This window comes from Piliocolobus tephrosceles, chromosome 9 (genome assembly GCF_002776525.5).
Source record: "Piliocolobus tephrosceles isolate RC106 chromosome 9, ASM277652v3, whole genome shotgun sequence".
Lineage (NCBI taxonomy): Eukaryota > Metazoa > Chordata > Mammalia > Primates > Cercopithecidae > Piliocolobus > Piliocolobus tephrosceles.
In genome coordinates this window covers 22083394-22102147 of record NC_045442.1, presented here as the reverse complement: position 1 = coordinate 22102147, position 18754 = coordinate 22083394, and the positions used below count along the sequence as shown (strand labels likewise).

At 38.5% G+C, this 18754-nt stretch overlaps 1 pseudogene; it reads right to left on the bottom strand.

The window, feature by feature from the left end:
• Nucleotides 1-9194: 9194 nt before the first annotated feature.
• LOC111538712 lies at nt 9195-9948 on the bottom strand (annotated as a pseudogene).
• Between the last annotated feature and the right edge of the window lie 8806 nt (nt 9949-18754).

Genomic DNA, 18754 nt, shown 5'->3' with positions numbered 1-18754 from the left:
ATAAGCAATAACTTTGTTCCCAATAACTTATTGGGAACAAACAAAGGTCACTCTTGCTCTGCTTTAGCAAAGAGACTGACGGCACTTTGCCTCTGCTCTAGAGATCTGTGGAACTTTAAATTTGAGATAGATGATTTAGGGTTTCTGGTAGAAGAAATTTCTAAGGAACAAAGCATTCAAGACGTGACCTGGTTTTTCCTGAAAGCATACAGTTATATGCACTTACAAAGAGACATTTGAAATTGGAACTTATGTTTAAATGGGAAGCAGAGCATAAAATTCTGGGAAAATTGCAGCCTGTGTATGCGGTAGAAAAGAAAAACCCATTATCTGGGGAGAAATTCAAGCTAGCTGCAGAAATTCACATAAGTAATGAGGAATTGAATGTTAATTGCCAAGACAATGGAGAAAATGTCTCCAGGGCATGTCAGAGACCTTCAACGTAGCCCCTCCCATCACAGGCCCAGAGGTCTAGGAGGAAAAAGTGGACCAGCCCAGGGCCCTTCTCCTCTGCGCAGCCTTGGAACTTGGTGTCCTCTGTCCCAGCTGCTCCAGCTCTAGTCGGGGCAAAAAGGGGTCATGGTAAAGCTCAGGCTGTAGCTTCAGAGGGTGCAAGTCCCAAGCCTCGGTGGCTTCCATGTGGTGTTGGGCCTGTGGATACGCAGAAGACAAGAGCTGACCTTTGGGAACCTCTGCCTAGATTTCAGAAGATGTGTGGAAATGCCTGGATATTTAGGCAGAAGTCTGCTGCAGGGGTGGAGCCCTCATACAGAACCTCTACTAAAACAGTATGGAGGGAAATGTGGAGTTGGAGCCCCCATATGGAGTTCCCACTGGGGCACTGCCTAGTGGAGCTTTGAGAAGAGAGCCAACATCCTTCAGACCCCAGAATGGTAGATCCACTGACAGCTTGCACCCAGAAAAGCCACAGGCACTCAACACTAGCCTGTGAAAGCAGCCACGGGGGCTATACCCTGCAGAGCCATAGGGACAGAGCTGCCCAAAGCCTTGGGAGTCTCCCCTTCTATCAGCATTCCCTGGATGTGAGATATGAAGTCAAAGGAGGCCATTTCAAAGCTTTAAGATTTAATGACTGCCCTACCGGGTTTTGGACTTGCATGGGGCCTGTGGCCTCTTTGTTTTTGCCAATTTCTCCCATTTTGAATAGGAACATTTACCCAACTCCTGTACCCCCATTGTATCTTAGAAGTAACTAACTTGCTTTTGATATTTTAAGGGGGAAGGGACTTGCCTTGTCTCAGACGAGACTTTGGACTTGGACTTTTGTGTTAATGCTGGAATGAGTTAAGATTTTGGGGTACTGATGAGAAGACATAATTGCATTTTGAAATGTGAAAAGGACATGAGATTTGAGAGGGACCAGGGGAAGAATAATATGGTTTGGCTGTGTCCCCACCTAAATCTCATCTTGAATCATAAGGCAAATTTTAATCCTCATGTGTTAAGGAAGGGACCTTGTGGGAGGTGATTGGATCATGGGAGTGGTTTCCCCCATGCTGTTCTCATGATAGTGAGTGAGTTCTCATTCACAGATAGAAATGCTACTGATTTTTGCATGTTGCAACTTTACTAAGTTTGTTTAGCAGTTCTAATCATTTTCCTGTGTAGTCTTTAGATTTTTCTAAATATAAGATCATATCATCTATTAAAAAAATAATTTGACTTATTTTCTCATTTGGATGCCTTTGGTATCTTTCTCTTGTCTGATTGCAATGGCTAGGGCTTCCGGTACTATGTTAAATAACAGTGGTGACAATGGGCAGCGTTGTCATGTTCCAGATCTTAGAGGAAAGACTTTCAGTTTTTTTCCATTCAGTATGACACTAGCTGTGGGTCTGTCATATATGGCTTTTATTATGTTGTGGTATATTCCTTCTATTCCCAGGTTTTTGAGGGTTTTTGTCATGAAGAAATGTTGAAATTTATCAAATGCTTTTTTTTAGCATCAATGGAAATGATCATATGGTTTTTATTCTTCATTCTGTTCATAGGATGTATCATATTGATTGATTTGTGTATGTTGAACCATCCTTGCATCCCAAGGAAAAATCCCACTTGGTTATGATAACCTAAAGTCATTAGGTTATTTACCTGAATTTTTTCCTCTTCTTTGAGGTAGGTACTTATGGCTATAAACTTCCCTCTTAGTATTGCTTTTGCTGTATCCCATAGGTTTTGGCATGTTGTGTTTTCATTATCATTTAAAGAAAGTTTTCAATTTCCTTCTTAACTCCTTCATTAACCCACTGGTCGTTCAAGAGCATATTATTTAATTTTCATGTCTTTCTATAGTTTTGCAAACTCCTCTTGTTATTAATTTCTAGTTTTATTCCATTGTGGTCAGAGAAGATGCTTGATATTATTTGCATGATTTTGAATGTTTTAAGACTTGCCTTGTGATCTTACATATGTCTGTTTTTGAGAATGAGCCATGTCCTGAGGAGAAGAATGTGTATTCTGCAGTCATCAGATGAAATGTTCTGTAAAGAGCTATTAGATTCATTTGGTTTATAGTGCAGATTAAGTCTGTTGTTTCTTTGCTGATTTTCTTTCTGGGAAATCTGTCCAATGCTGAAAGAAGGGTGTTGAAGTCTCCAGCTATTATTGTATTGGGGCCTATCTCTCTCTTTAGCTCCAATAATATTTGCTTTATATATCTAGATGCTCCAGTGTTGGGTGCATACATATTTAAAATTATATCTTCTTGCCACATTGACCCCTTTATCATTATATAGTGACCTTCTTTGTCTCTGCTTACAGTTTTTGTTTTGAAATCTATTTGTCTAATATTGTTATAGTGACTCCTGCTATTTTTTGGTTTCCATTGGCATGTAATATTTTTTCTGTCCCTTTATCTTTAGTCTATGTGTGACTTTAGGGTAAAATTTGTTTCTTGTAGGCAAAAGATCAGTGGGTCTTATTTTTTCATCCATTCAGCCACTCTATGTGTTTTGATTGGAGAGATTAGTCCATTTACATTTATTGTTATTATTGATAAGGAAGGGCTTACTCCTACTATTTTGTTATTTGTTTTATGGTGGTTTTTGTTTTGTGGTCTCCTCTTTCTTCTTTCTTTCCTTCCTGCCTTCCTTTAGTGAAGCTGACGTTCTCTGATATGATTTAGCTTCTTGCTTTTTAATTTTGTATATTCACTGTATGTTTTTGTTTGAGTTTACCATGGACTTGCAAATACTGTCTTATAACCCATGATTTTAACCTGACAATAATGTAACACTTTGTATAAACATTGAAATGAATAAAACATTCCATGCCCTAACTTTATCCCCCAACTTTTAAACTTTTTGTTGTTTCTATTTATATCTTATTGTACTGGCTATGTCCTGAAAAGTTATTTTTGATTGGTTCATCGTTTAGTCTTTTTACTTGGGTTAAGAGTACTTTACACACCACAGTTAAAGTGTTATAATACTGTGTTTTTCTGCGTACTTAATATTACCAGTGAGTTTTGTTCCTTCTGGTGAGTACTTACTGCTCATTAATGTCCTTTTCTTTCTGACTGAAATACTCTCTTTAGCATTTCTTTTAGGACAGGTCGGTGTTGATGAAATCCCTCAGTTTTTGTTTGGGAAAGTCTTTATTTCTCCTTCATGTTCGAAGGATATTTTAACCAGATATATGATTATAAAGTTTTTTTTTTTTTTTTCCTTTAGCACTTTAAATATGTCATTACACTCTCTCCTGACTTGTAAGGTTTCCACTGAAAGTCTGTTTCCAGATGTATTGAAGCTCCATTGCATGTTATTTGTTTTTCTTTCCTCTTGATACTTTTAGGATCAGTTCTTTACCCTTGATCTTTGGGAGTTTTATTATTAAATGCCTTAAAATAGTCTTCTTTGGGCTAACTTTTCTTGGTGTTCTATAACCTTCTTGTACTTGGATATTGATAACATTTTAGATATTTAAAAGGACTTGGGTGTTGTGATCTAAGATGTATGTGCTTTAGGGGGCACCCCAAGGCTAGTGACATGTTTCTTGCAGACTCATTAGTGGTACCACACTGATAATCTTGGACAAGACCCAAGATAAGTCTCTTGATTACCAGGCAGAGACTCTTATTTTCTTCCTTTACTTTCTCCCAAACAGAGTCTCTCTCTTTCTCTATGTTCTGAGCCACCTAAAGCTGGAGGTTAAGTGACACAAGCACCCCTACACTGGATCAGACGTGAAGCCAGCACAGCAGTGAGTCTCAGCTAATGTTTACTCTAACCACTTCCTGACTACTGCCTATGTTTGCTCAAGGCCCTGCGGCTCTACAATCAGCTGGTGGCAAAGCCAGCTGGGTGTAGGTCCTTCCCTTCGGGGTGGCAAGGTCTCCCAGGCCCCATGTGGGTCCAGGGATGCCATCTGGAAGTCAAAAACCTTAGAAGTCCACCTGGTGTTCTATTGTACTGCAGCTGAACTGGCACTCAAACCACAATATGTAGTTCTTCCTACTCTTCCCTTCCCTTTCTAAAGCCAGAAGAACCTCAACCACAGCCACCATAACCCCAGGCCACAAGGAGTACTGCCAGACTATTGCTGATGTTCCCTTAAGGCCTAAGGGCTCTTAGGTCAGCTTGTGGTGAATGTTGTCTGGCCTGGGACTCACCCTTCAGAGCAGTGGTATCACCTCTGGCCCAGGGCAGGTCCAGAAATGCTGTTCAAGAGTCAAGTCTTGGAATTAGGGACCCCATGACCCCACTTGATGCTTTAACTCCTGTGGCTGTGCTGGTACCTAAGGCTCAAGACAAAGTCCCCTTTACTTTTTCCTCTGCATTTCTCAAGCAGAAGGAGTTTTGTCCCATAGCCACTACAGCTGGGAATGTGCTGAGTCTCACCTGTAGCTAGCAAGTCTCAGAGGCTCACTCAAGGCCTTTGACATAGTACCTGGGTATTGCTGCGGCTTATTCAGGGCCCAAGGGCTCTTCAGTTAGCAGGTGATGAATGCTGCCAGGACTGGGCCTTTCCTCAAGGCAGTGGGTTCCCTTTTGGCCCAGGGTATGTTTAGAAATGTTGTCCAGGAGCTAGGGCCTTGAATGGGTCCTCACAACTCTGACCAGTGCCATATCCTGCTATGGCAAGATGCAAGACAAAGTCCTCCACTGCCTTCCTTTTCCTCTTCTCAAGCAAAAGAAAGTGGTTTCTTTTGGAGTCATGAGCTGTGCAGCCTGGGGGTAGGGGAGGTGTGTTGCCAACACTCCTTTGGCTGCCCCAGCTGATATCTCAGTATGTGCATGCTCCACCACCCAGTTGGTCTCTGGGCCTAGTTGAGCGCTAGAATTCACCTAAGAATTGTAGTCCTTATGGCCTAGACTGCCTTTCAAGTTTATTTAGAGACACAGAGTACTTTGTCCCTCAGTGGTAAGGTTTATGGGAAGTCAAATTCTGACCACTGCGATTGGTGATTACCCTCTGGGTAGGGCTGGTTTAAATGCTCCTGCTATGGGCTGACATCAACTGAGTTTGGTCTGGTGTTTCTTTCTGCTGTAACAGGACAGTGCTGAGTTTATTGCTTTATAATTGCTGTGTTCACCCTCCTCCAGCGCCCAGGGACACTCTGCACCACATTGCTGCTGCCAGAGGTTGGGGACGGGGGGCGTCAGCAATTCAAGACTTGTTTTCTATCTCTTCAGTGTCTCTTTCAGTGACAAAATGTTAAAACCAGATACTATGAGGGCTTGCCTGATTTCTGGTTCTTATGATGGTGTTTGTTCTGTGTAGATAAGTTGTTAAATTAGTGTCCTTGCAGGGGGCATGATTGATGAAGACTTCTATCCCCCCAACTTTCCCTGCCTTCTTACCACCTGAATTCTTGCATCTAACAAAAACTCTCCTGCCCTTAAAGAGTTCAAACTGGAGTTAGTGTACAGGTTTCAGTTGAGTTAGACATGCAGTACCTAGAACCACTCTAAATTTTTCCCTGTCTGGCTTATTTTCTCCTAATCATAATCAGTCTCTAGTGAAGAAAGTGAGAAAACTTGGGTTCAGCCTCTTCATCATCTACCATCTTCTTGTACAAACTTGAGAAACTATTTCCTCTATGAGTTTTTTTCTCAGATTTGCTGAACTTCAGGGAAAGAAGGAATCTCACAAAACCATTGACATAGGCCCTTGCTTTGTGTCCAAATTTCCTTGACATCATCTCCTTTTCTAGTCTTTACTTGAAGAGTTCCAGAGAGAGGAAACTTACTAATCTCATTAATGGATGTAGATCTAGGCTATGAGTTGTGAGGCCTACTGGACTGTGAAATAATCGTCTGAGTTCTTGACTTACTTGAAAAGTGAATAATTTTGGAGATCCTTACTTTGTAGGGGGGTCCTAAAATTTATCTTCCTAACCAGGACACTCTTAAGAACAAAAGGAGGTGCTAATAACAATTATACTGGAGCAGTAGGAATAAAACGGGACTATCCTGAGCAAACCAAGACATATGATTACTTGACTGTCACGATTTTATGGCCACCAACAACTGGTAAAAATTCCACGGGCAGGGCTGGGCCCCATCTTTAGTAAGGAACCCTGAATTTTGGTCTTGTTGCCCTCCTTACTTTCCACCCAAACTGTTAACAGTCATTGTTTTTTGAACCATCTCCTGTTCTTTAACCAATTCTTTTGTGAGAATTTCAGCCCTAAAGCTATTTCAGAAAGAAAGCATGTACATATACTCATAATTTCAAGCAAATTTCCCCCACAGGCACTTCATAACCCTGACTACTATCTTGATCAGATGCATATTTAATGCCTTTTGACAGAGACACAGATGCAAACTGTTCAACCCTTTCTGAGGTGTTAGAATGCTGCCAGGTCCCAGTACAGCTTCTGTGAGAGCTACTGGAATGCCTGGAGCTACCCTCTCTCAGTGTCCCCACAAGACCCGAATCTCAGGAAACTTACTGCAAGGTAATAGAAGGAGAGGCAGGGCTTATTAAGTTTCCTTCTGCAGGCCATTTGATTGCATTTCTGCCCTGAGCACAGGCTTATTTGCATACTTGATTTATGGCTTTAATTCAAATATTACTGTTGTTTCACATAAACCACTACCCTGATTTCTCTTTAAATTTTTCTTTTAACAATTCACTCAATACCACATGGAACCTAGTGAAACCAGGGGCCTTTAATATGAGGCCTCCATTTCCATTTCCACTGGGACAGAGGAGTATGGAAGATGGAGAATGGAAAATGAACTAACTGTTATGTTTCAGAAATGTTTACTCCCACTGCAGGGCAGTCTGGCTCACACAACTCAAGCACATTCAGCTTCAAGAATCTTTGATAAGAATCTTTGTTTTTATGTTACTGATTCTATAAGAGGAAGTTTCTTTTAAAGTTGCCTCTTCTCTTCTTTTCTTTATTTGTTCTTTCCAAAAGACAGTCAAAATTTATGGAGCCAAGCACTGAGCTAATGTCTCAGATGATGGTACGGCTAAAGACAAGTTTGTCCTGGCCCTCAGGGAGATTGTATTCTTGCCAGACAATACAGACATCAGGAAAGAATTACACATTCTTTTAATTATGTATTTATTCTAAACAACTGCTTTGCTGAATAGACATTTTAAATATAGTCTATCTAAAAGCACTGGAGGGATTCTGAGGTTACCAGAACTGAGGGGCCAGGATTACAGAGATAAGGGATATGCAGGAAAGTGAGCCTGTGACAGTTATTCCCTTAAGGCATTTGCCTTTTCTTAAACTGGAGTTACAGAACAAGAGGTAGAGAATGAGAGCAAGAGAGAATATGGTAAGTTTCAGGAAGGAGCACAGTGTGACGAAAAAGCTGTGCGGCATTTTCATCAGTCTAACACTACAGAGGAGCGAAAATATTGAAGTCTGAGACTCTAAGAATGAGGCATCTTGGAAAACACACCAGATTTTCAGGTTGAATCCTTCAAGGGCTACATTATGGAATGGGGTTGGATCAGAGGTCGACCAAACCTCACAAAGTCTGAGAATAAGCCTCAAAGAAGTGAGTCCCCTAATTGGTTTAAGGCATTATGGCCCTGTTCTAACCACCTGCCAAGAGGATTAATGATTGGCTGATAACACCAAATGATGCCAGTGAGGATGTGGAGCAAACAGGAATTCTCATTCATTGCTCGTATTCAAAAATGATACGATGATTTTGGAAGATAGTTTGCCATTTCCTTAAAAAATGAAATATAGTCTTACTGTATAATGCAATAATTGTGCTACTGGGTATTTACCCAAAAGAGTTGAAAATTATGTCTACGCAAAAATCTGAATGTGAATAGTAGCTTTATTTATAATGGCCCAAAACTGGAAGCAAGCAAGATATCCTTTAGTAGGTAAATAGATCAACAACATGTGGTTCATCCATACAATAATATATTATTTGATAGTAAAAAGAAATGAGCTATTAAGTCACAAAAAGTAGGTGGAAGAACCTTAAATGCATATTTCTAGGCAAATGAAGCCCATTTGAAAGGAATACACACTATATGATTCTAACTGTATGACATTCTGGAAAAAGCAAAAGTATAGAGATAGTTAAACGATCAGTGACTGCCAGGGTTTAGAATGATGAGAGGGAAGGATAGATGGAGCATAGGGAATTTTTATGGTATTATTGTGTAATAATGGTGTATTCATGACATCGTGCATTTGGGGGAACATAGAGAACTATATGACACAAAGAGTGCATCTTAATATAAACTTTCAACTTTAGTTAATAATAACAAATTGATAATGTTTCATTAACTGTAACAAATGTATTATACTAAAGCAAGATATTAAAAACAGAGGAAACTTTGTATGTGTGTGACAGGGAGGGCTTATATGGGAATTCTGTACTACCTGTCAATTTTCTGTAAACCTAAAAAGTAAATTTTAAAATAGAACAAAAATTAATTGATAAGCAATTTACAAGTAAAAACTAAGAGAAGGAATAGACAAATGTTCAATCACAGTAAGACACATTAACATACCTTGGCAACTGATAGAAAAAGCAAAGCAAAATGCTCAGTGAGGACATAGAAAATCAGTAAAAACAATTCAAGAAAACCTGATCTAATGGACATATGTACAACATAGTGCCCAACAGTGGCAGAATACACATTCTATTAAGTGCATTAGAACAAAAATATTACAAGCAGAAACATAAATATCAATATATATATTTTTCGAGAGTCTAATCTCCTCTAATTACTCAAATATCTTATTTTTGACTGGACTCAGACTTAGGGTAGAAGCTTGCAGAGAGGACAGTCTGCATCCCTTGGCAATGTGTTCCTGGCATTTTTCTTTGGCTTCCTTCATTGTCTTGGCCAAAAGTTTAGCCTATTTTGCAGCCTCTTTTTTATTTTTCTTAGTACTTTTTTTCTTCAGAGCAATACACTGGTGTTTGTGTTGCAGGACATATGAAGTAACAAGATGCTGAATCTTGGGTGCTTTGGTCCTGGGTTTCTTACCTTATTTGTCTAAGGAGTTTCTTACAACATATTGGAGGATGTCATCTTGTTTAGGCAGATTAAAAAGATTGTGGATTCTGCTAGCTCCTTTGGGCCCCAGGCAATGAGGCACCATAGTATCAGTCAGTGCAGGAACATTATTCTCTCCTTTTTTAATTTTACAATAACCAAGTTGAGACCATTCAGATTGACATCCACAATGCACCTCGAACAGATTTGTGCTTTTTTTCTCCAGTTCACCTTGGTCTATAACAGGAATGCCCCTTTCTCAGTAGCAGGCAGACACAGCCATGGGTCAAGACACACTACTTCATGGTGAAACCTTGTTTGTCATTCCCACCACGGACTCAGACCACATAACCATCCTATTCTTCACCAAGAGTGTTAGCGGCAACTTCTGTTCACCACACACTTCTCATAAAAAGTATGAAATCTGCATTCATCATCCACTTCAGTGAGTTTCTGGCAGCCCGTGGCTGGGAAGGACATATTCGGCTTCATCTTGAATCAGCTGATCACCTCTGAGGTGCCACGAAAAGGTGCTCAATATATTTTAAATGAACAATTTCATTCAGGCTGTGCTGGAATCAAGCCAGATATCAATAACAAAAGAATGCTAAAACATCCCCAATTACTTGGAAATTAAGCAACATATTTTGAAACAATCCAGGGATTGAAGGTAGAATCACAAGTAATATTATAAAATATTTCAAACTAAATGAAAATGAAAATATGACATAAAATTTTGGAGGATGCTAATAAAACTGTGGTTAAGGGGAAATGTTTAAGTCTAAATGCATACATTAATAAAAAATGGAAGGCTGGAAAATCTCAGTATCACTCTCAGAAATTATAGCCAATAGATCCCAAATGAAACTGAAGGAAAAAAATAATAACAAAATTAATGAAACAGAAAATATAAACACAAAAGATTCAAAGAGCCAAAGTTGAATGTTTGAAAAGGTGAATAACATTGTTAAATCTCTAGCAAGTCTAGGCAAGAAGAAAAGAGGAGAAATTTAAAAAAAAATCAGTAGCAGAAACAAAAAGTGAGATTGCTATAGATCAGAAAAAGATTTGGAAAGATAAGAGAATATACTGAAGAATTATATTCCTGAAAATTTGGAAATGTAGGTATAGGGGACAAATTTCTTAAGAGCACATTTTTTAAAACCTGGTACTAAGAAACAGAGAATCGGAATGGTCTTATATCATTTAAAGGAATTGAATGTGCAATTTCACAAAGAAATACCTAGGCCCAGGTATGGTCTTCTCCAGTAAGTTCTTTTAAATCTTGAAGGAATAAATAACAACTTTATGCAAATGCTTGCAGAAAGTTATAAAGAAGGGGAAACATTTCCAAATTTGTTTTATGAGGACAGCATAAACTTAATACCAAAACCTAACACATACAGTGCCAGAAAAGAAAGTTATAGGAAAATCTCAGGAGCATAAACGAAAAGTCTAAACTAAAAATTAGTAAATAACTCTAATGATGTATATGTGTGTGGGGGGGGGGGAGGGGTAAGTAGATAGGTGACTGGTTTTATTTTAGGAATAAGGTTTGCAAAGAGAATTTGTGAAGTTTGTTTATATTTAATAACCAATCAATGTTATTTACCACATTAACAGAATGGGGGAGAAAAAGAATATAATAATCTTAACAAAGGCATTTATAATCAATCCCCATTTATAATAAAATTTCTTAGCAAGTCAAGAATGTAAAGGCCATCCCATATCTGATTACACTATTTACAAAAACCCTATAATGAGCATAGTACTTAATGATAAAATATCAAAATTTTGCCTCTATGATCAGAAATGAGACAAGTATGTTTATTGTTAACTCTCTTATGTCCAACATTGTACTGAAGATCAGTTAGAAAATCCAAAGTAATTTACACTAAAATAAGTTTGGCAAATTAAGTACGAAGGTATGAGGTTAACATTTTTAAAAAAATCAGTATTTTTACATACTAATAAATCAAAGATTTTAAAATAAATCTTATTTTAAAATAAGATTTAAAATAACAGTACTATTAAAAGCATCAAATATTTAGGAATAGAACTTTCTTAGGAGAAATTAAAGAATACATAAATAAATGGTATATGTTCATATATGAAAGATTCAATAATGTAAAAATGTTGATTGTCAACCATTAATATATATATTAAATGCAATCCAAATTAGAATTTTGGAAAGTTTTTGTTTTTTGTGGATATTGACAAAGTAATTCTAAAATTTGTATAGAAATACAAAAAGTCTACAAATATCTGAGGTGATCTTGAAAAAGAAAAAAATTATGGAGAATTTACACCATAAGATATCAAGACATTAGGCTACAGTAATTTAGACAGTATGTTATTGGCATATGAAAACAAAACCATCTAGTTGCAATAGAATAGAAAATTGAGAAAGCAGAATCATATCTGTATGGTTAATTTATTATGGAAGAAACATAAGTATACATTCCAACCAACAGTGCTGGGCTAAATATGCACATGGAAAAAAATTAATCTTAAGCCTTACTTCATACCAAATGTAAAAATTATTTCCAAATGGGTTGTAGATATAAATGTTAAATATTTTAAAAAGTGCTTCTGTAAGATAAGATCTTCAAGATCTTGTGGGTAGGCAAAGATTTCTCAAGCAGAACACAAAATGTACTAAGAGTAAAGATTGATACATTGAACTACATTGCAATAAAGAACTTATTTTCATGATTAAGAAAGAAAAATACAATAAAGAGAGTAGAAGATGTTTGTTACGAAGAGCTGCTGTAAATCAATATGGAAAAAAAAGACATGAAAAGGCACTTTGCAAAATAATGATTATAATATCATTATTAATCAGGGGAATTAAAGTCATGATGAAATACCACAACAGAACAACAAGACTGATACAGTGAAAAATATAGATAATACTAACTCTTGTAAAGGATATGGATTAGCTGAAACCATTGTAAACTGCTGGTTTGAAACATTTCAGAAACTTGTTTAATAATATATACTATCACTTAAAATAGACTGTATTAGTCAACTCTTATTAGCTACCATAATAAGATACCACAGAATGGGTGGCTTCAACAACAGAAATATACCTTCTCACTGCTCTGTTAGTTAGAAGTCTGAGATTAGGTGCTAGAATATTCATGCTTTGGGTGAGGGCTCTCTTCTTGGCTTGTGCACAGCTGCCTTCTTGCTGCGTCCTCAAAGGGCAGACAGAGAAAGAGAGAGATCCAGTGTCTTTCCCTCATCTTATAAGGGCACCAGTTCTATGACCTCATTTAACCTTAATCTCCAAAAATGCCCTATGTCCCGTAAAAACACATGGGAATTTGTGACTTCAACACATGAATTTGCAGGGAGGGGACTCAATGTAGTCTATAGCACTTGCATTGTTCATGATCTAGCAATTGCACTGCTAGACTACAACCAACAGAAATGTGATACCAAAAGACATGCTTAAGTATGTTTATAGCAGTATTTTTTTATATTTGCTGCAAACTAGAAATAACCAAACAGTGCATAAATGGTAAAGTAGCTAAATTATTTGTGGTCCTTTGTTACATGGATCTTTGCTCTATATGATGAGAATAAGTGAACTACTGTTACATGCAATAACATAGATGGATGTCAAAAACATAATATTCAACAAAGGGAGCCAGACACAAAAGAGTACAATTCCATTTATACAGTGCTCATAAACAGCAACACTTAATCAATGGCAGGAGAAATCAGAGTAATTATTTTCTTCAGTTCAGAACTTAAAAGATCATCTCGGCTGGATGCCATGGCTCACACCTATAATCCCAGCACTTTGGGAGGCTGAGGCAGGCAGATCACGAGGTCAGGAGATCGAGACCATCCTGGCTAACACAGTGAAACCCTGTCTCTACTAAAAATACAAAAAACAAAATTAGCTGGGCGTGCTGGTGGGTGCCTGTAGTCCCACCTCCTCGGGAGGCTGAGGCGGGAGAATGGCATGAACCTGGGAGGTGGAGCTTACAGTGAGCCAAGATCACGCCACTACACTCCAGCTTGGGCAACAGAGCCAGATTCTGTCTGAAAAAAAAAAAAAAAGATAATCTCATTTATGCTTTCTGTTATACAGTCAGCTTTCAACTTTATTAATACTCCTTTGGAGGTAATATGCATTTTTAGCTCTTTCTACTCTTAAGGGCTTCTCTGTCTTTCATTTTTAGCAATTTGATTTTGGTGTCCCTCACATGTGTACTGTGCTCTGTCTTATTATTTATTAAATTAGTCCACCTGCCTCCATTTCTCAGTATATTGTTTTTCCTACCTTTTAGTTAAATAATCCCATCTTCTCTATGGTCAATATTGTGTTAAATCTATCCATTATGTTTCTAATTTGATGTTTATTTGATTCATTTTTTATAGCTTCCAGTTCTCTGATGAAAATCTTTAATTTTTTTGTTTTTTCTTTATACTTTTAAACATATGAATTGTAGTTATTTTGAAGTCTTTGTTAACATGAATACAGTAGATCTTCATTATTTGTGGGTTCCATATTTGTGAATCTGCTTACTTGCTAAAATTTATTTGTAAACCCCAAATCAATACTTACGGCACTTTCACAGTCATTTATGGAAATGTGTGGAGTGGTGAAAAATTATTTTTTCTTGATGCACATGTTCCCAGCTGAGATTGAACAAGGTGACACTCTGCAGTATTGTTTCAGCTGTCTTATTGTGGTCTATTTTTGTGTTTTTGGGCTTTATTTGGCAATTTTGCTGTTTCAAATGGCTCCCAAGCATAGTGCTAAAGTGCTGTCTGGTGTTTTAATGTGCAAGATGGCTGTGATGTACCGTACAGAGAAAACATGTATACTAGACAAGCTTTGTTCAGGCATGAGCTATAGTACTCTTCATCATGAGTCCAATGTTAATGAATCAATAATGTGACACACGCAGAAAAAGAAAGAGAAAATTTGCCAGTCTATAAGTAAGGCCACCCTGGAAAGTGCTAAAGTAACATGTATAGTGCATAATGAAACCATGGAAAAGATTATAAAGTGTCTAAAATTGTGAATTCTTAAGATGATGATTGATTTCTCAAAAGCATAATGTACAGCACTACCATGATGGTGAATTTCAGACTTACTATTACATCACTCACGGTCAGGAAAATGTTACACACTACCCAGTTAATGATGGTGGCTCACACATTTGAAAAGGTGATATAACATGAGATATATTACATATAGGCAAAGGAGGCTCTGAAGATCATGAGGCTGTGGAAGAATTTTAAAATACCTGCTAAGTAGTATTATACAGGAAGAATTATGTGGAAGAGCAGGTCATCAAAGCTGGTAACACTGGCTAATCTTACAAGATGTTGTCAAACTTATATAATGCCAATAGAATCTTGGCTGATAAAACTGTTGTGACCAGAGGTTTTCAGAACCACGTCCTATATTTCCCTGTGTAGTGATAGTTCACTATTCATTACTTCAGCATTCTTGGCAATTTATAGAGCATAACTACCACAAATAATAAGACTTGACTGTTTTGAATCATCTGTGGATCTGTTTTTATCATTTGTCTTTCTCCTTGGTTATTGATCATATGGTCCTGTTTCTACATCCCCAGTAAATCATTACTATTTAAATATCTTTAAAACACTGCAGAGTTTCAGCTGATCTTATCTTTCACAGGGTAGATTTGCCCTTTCCTCTGATGGGAAAATGGATTTCAGGAGGCTGGGATGGGGTGGCTAATGGGTAAGCCTGGGCTGCACTTTTTTTTTTTTTTTTTTTTTTTAATTATACTTTAAGTTCTAGGGTACATGTGCATAACGTGCAGGTTTGTTACATATGTATACAAGTGCCATGTTGGTGTGCTGCACACATCAACTCGTCAGCAGCAAAAGCCAAAATTGACAAATGGGATCTAATTAAACTAAAGAGCTTCTGCACAGCAAAAGAAACTACCATCAGAGTGAACAGGCAACCTACAGAATGGGAGAAAATTTTTGCAATCTACTCATCTGACAAAGGGCTAATTTCCAGAATCTACAAAGAACTCAAACAAATATACAAGAAAAAAACAAACAACCCCATCAAAAAGTGGGGAAAGGATATGAACAGACATTTCTCAAAAGAAGACATTCATACAGCCAACAGACACATGAAAAAATGCTCATCATCACTCGCCATCAGAGAAATGCAAATCAAAACCACAATGAGATACCATCTCACACCAGTTAGAATGGCAATCATTAAAAAATCAGGAAACAACAGGTGTTGGAGAGGATGTGGAGAAATAGGAACACTTTTACACTGTTGGTGGGATTGTAAACTAGTTCAACCATTATGGAAAACAGTATGGCGATTCCTCAAGGATCTAGAACTAGATGTACCATATGACCCAGCCATCCCACTACTGGGTATATACCCAAAGGATTATAAATTATGGGCTGCACTTTTCATAATTACCAGTCTCAATCTAATTTCCTCCTATTGTTAGGTTGTGGCCATCAGGAAACTTAATTGAGAATCCAACTTTCTTTTTTTTTTTTTAGTACTGAGTAACTACAGAATTTTTTGCTCTACGTTAAGGAGATTTTTGGCTTAGCATGTTTATAACTTCAGAATTTGGCAAAAGTATTGAAGAGGATACTGGTTATATGTTTGAGGCTCCTCAAATCTTCAATTTTGTCACTTCAGCCCAATTTGACTGCCAAAATCCAATTCTGCTGGTCTATCTCTCCCATAGCAGTGGCCCTTTGCCAAGGCCAAACCTGGATTTGCAGATTTTAGATGTGCTCAGATTAGCAAGTGCTCAGGGAGAAAACAGTTGCAGATAGTAAATGTTGCTTCATGACTCCCTTGAGGGCTATATTCATTTGCTGGGGTTGCCATAACAGAGTGCCACAGACTGGGTGGTTTAAACAACAGAAATTTATTTTCTTTCAATTCTGGCAGCTAGAAGTCTGAGATTAAGGTATCAGCAGGGTTGGTATCTTTTAAGGTCTCTCTCCTTAGCTTGTAGATGGCTGTCCTCTCCCTTTGTCTTCATGTGGTCTTCCATTTGTACCTGTGTCTGCACCATAATTTTTTCTTTTTCTTCTTTTTTTTTTTCCCCCAGAAATGAGTGTCTCTCTCCTATATTACTTGGGGCTGATTTGGAACCCCTGGCCTCAAGAAATCCTTCCATCTCAGTCTCCTGTGTAGTAGAGATTACAGGCATGAGCCACCATTCTGGGTTCCTAATTTCCTCTTCTTAGGAGGAAACTAGTCATTTGGATTAGGGGCCATTCTGATGATCTTATTTTAATTTAATTATCTTTTTAAAGATATTGTCTCCAAATACAGTCACATTCTGAAATACTGGAGGTTAGGGTTTCAACATATGAATTCAGAGGAGTCACAATTCAGTTTGTTACCAGTGACAGGTATCCCAGTTACCAGTGGCAAATTCCAAATGGATGTGTGGCAACCTCAATTCTTACCTCCTCAGAAAAAAGAATTCAATTGAGGGGCTTAAGGCAGAGAAAGAGACCCAGGCAAGTTTCAGAGCAGAAGTGGAAGTTTATTTAAAAAGACTTTAGACCAGGAAGGAAAGGCAAGTGTGTCTGGAAGAGTCCCAACTAGAGATGTGAAGGTCAAGTGTGGTGTTTAAACTTGACCCTTTAGGTCAAACTTTAGGGGCTGGCTCCTTTCCCATGATTCTTCCCTTAGGGTGGGCTGCCTGTATGTGCAGTGCCCTCCTTACCCTGGGAGGTGAGCACCTGCAGTGTGTTTAGGAAGTTGTACGCGTGATGTTTTTATCATTTGTCTTTCCCCTTGGTTACTGATCACATGGTCCTGTGATCAATAGAAAGCCTCCCCACCTGAGATTTCTTCCCTTTTCTGGTAGTGTGCCGCTGGAAGGTCATACTCTGTCATTTTGTCTCTTAGTGCACAGGCCTGGGCAGTTGCTTCTGCCTGGCATCTGTATTCAGTGAACACTTTAGTGCAACAGGTATGGACCATCAGGAAATGGCCTCTCCCTGGTGCTAGCTGCCAATTTATCACTTCTAGAGATGCAATGTAATGATTGCCGAACCATCATCTGACATTCCTACGGGTGGGGCAGAGCCCCAATGAAAGCCTAACTACCTGTAACAAGTCTATAATACTCCTTGTCTATAGTTTCTCAGAGCCCATAGTTGTTCCTTGTCTTCTAGGCACTGCGAGGCTGTGGGAAATTCTGTTCTTTTCAGAGTTTGGGTTGTTAACCAAAAAGAATTTGACAGGTCTCAATCAGTTTAGAGGTTTATTTTGCCAAGGTTGAGGAATATGTCCTGTGACACAACCTCAGGAGGTCCTGAGAACATGTGTCCAAGGTAGTTGGGTTACAGGTTGGTTTTATACATTTTAGGGAAATGGAAGTTATAGGTGTCATGTGTGTCCGTGTGAAGAGACCACCAAACAGGCTTTGTGTGAGCAATAAAGCTTTTTAATCACCTGGGTGCAGGCGTGCTGAGTCCGAAAAGAGAGTCAGGGAAGGGAAATAAGGGTGGGGCCATTTTATAGGATTTGGGTAGATAAAGGAAAATTACAGTCAAAGGAGGGGTTGTTCTCTGGCGGGCAGGAGTGGGGGTCACAAGGTGCTCAGTGGGGGAGCTTTTTGCGCCAGGATGAGCCAGTAAAAGGAATTTCACAAGATAATATTGCTTAAGGCAAGGACTGGCCATTTTCACTTCTTTTATGGTGGAATGTCATCAGTTAAGGCGGGGCAGGGCATTTACAGTTCTTTTGTGATTCTTCAGTTATTTTAGGCCATCTGGGTGCATACGTGCAAGTCACAGGGGATGCCATGGCTTGGCTTGGCTTGGGCTCAGGCTCAGAGGCCTGACAATAGGTAAAGACATAAATCAACACATGAAAAGTATACATTGGTTTGGTGCAGAAAAATGGGACATCTCTGAGCTGGGGCTCCCAGGTCATAGGTGGATTCAAAGATTTCCTGATTGGCAGCTGGTTGAAAGAGTTAAGCTCTGCCTGAAGAGTTGAAGTCAGCATAAAGAGATGCTTGAGTTAAGGTAAGGAGGGGGCAGGGATGGGGGAAGCCAAGTTTCTTATCATGTAAATGAAGCCTTCAGGTAGCAAGCTTTTGAGAAAGATATCTCTTTTCAAGCCTTAAAAGATGTCCGACTCTTCAGAAAAGACCTAATAATGAGAGGAGATTCTCTACAGAATGCAAATTTCTCCCACAGAGATGCTTTGCAGGACCATTCAAAATATGTCAAGGAACAACATTTTGGGGTAAAATACTTTGATTTCCTTCTGTGCTTGATC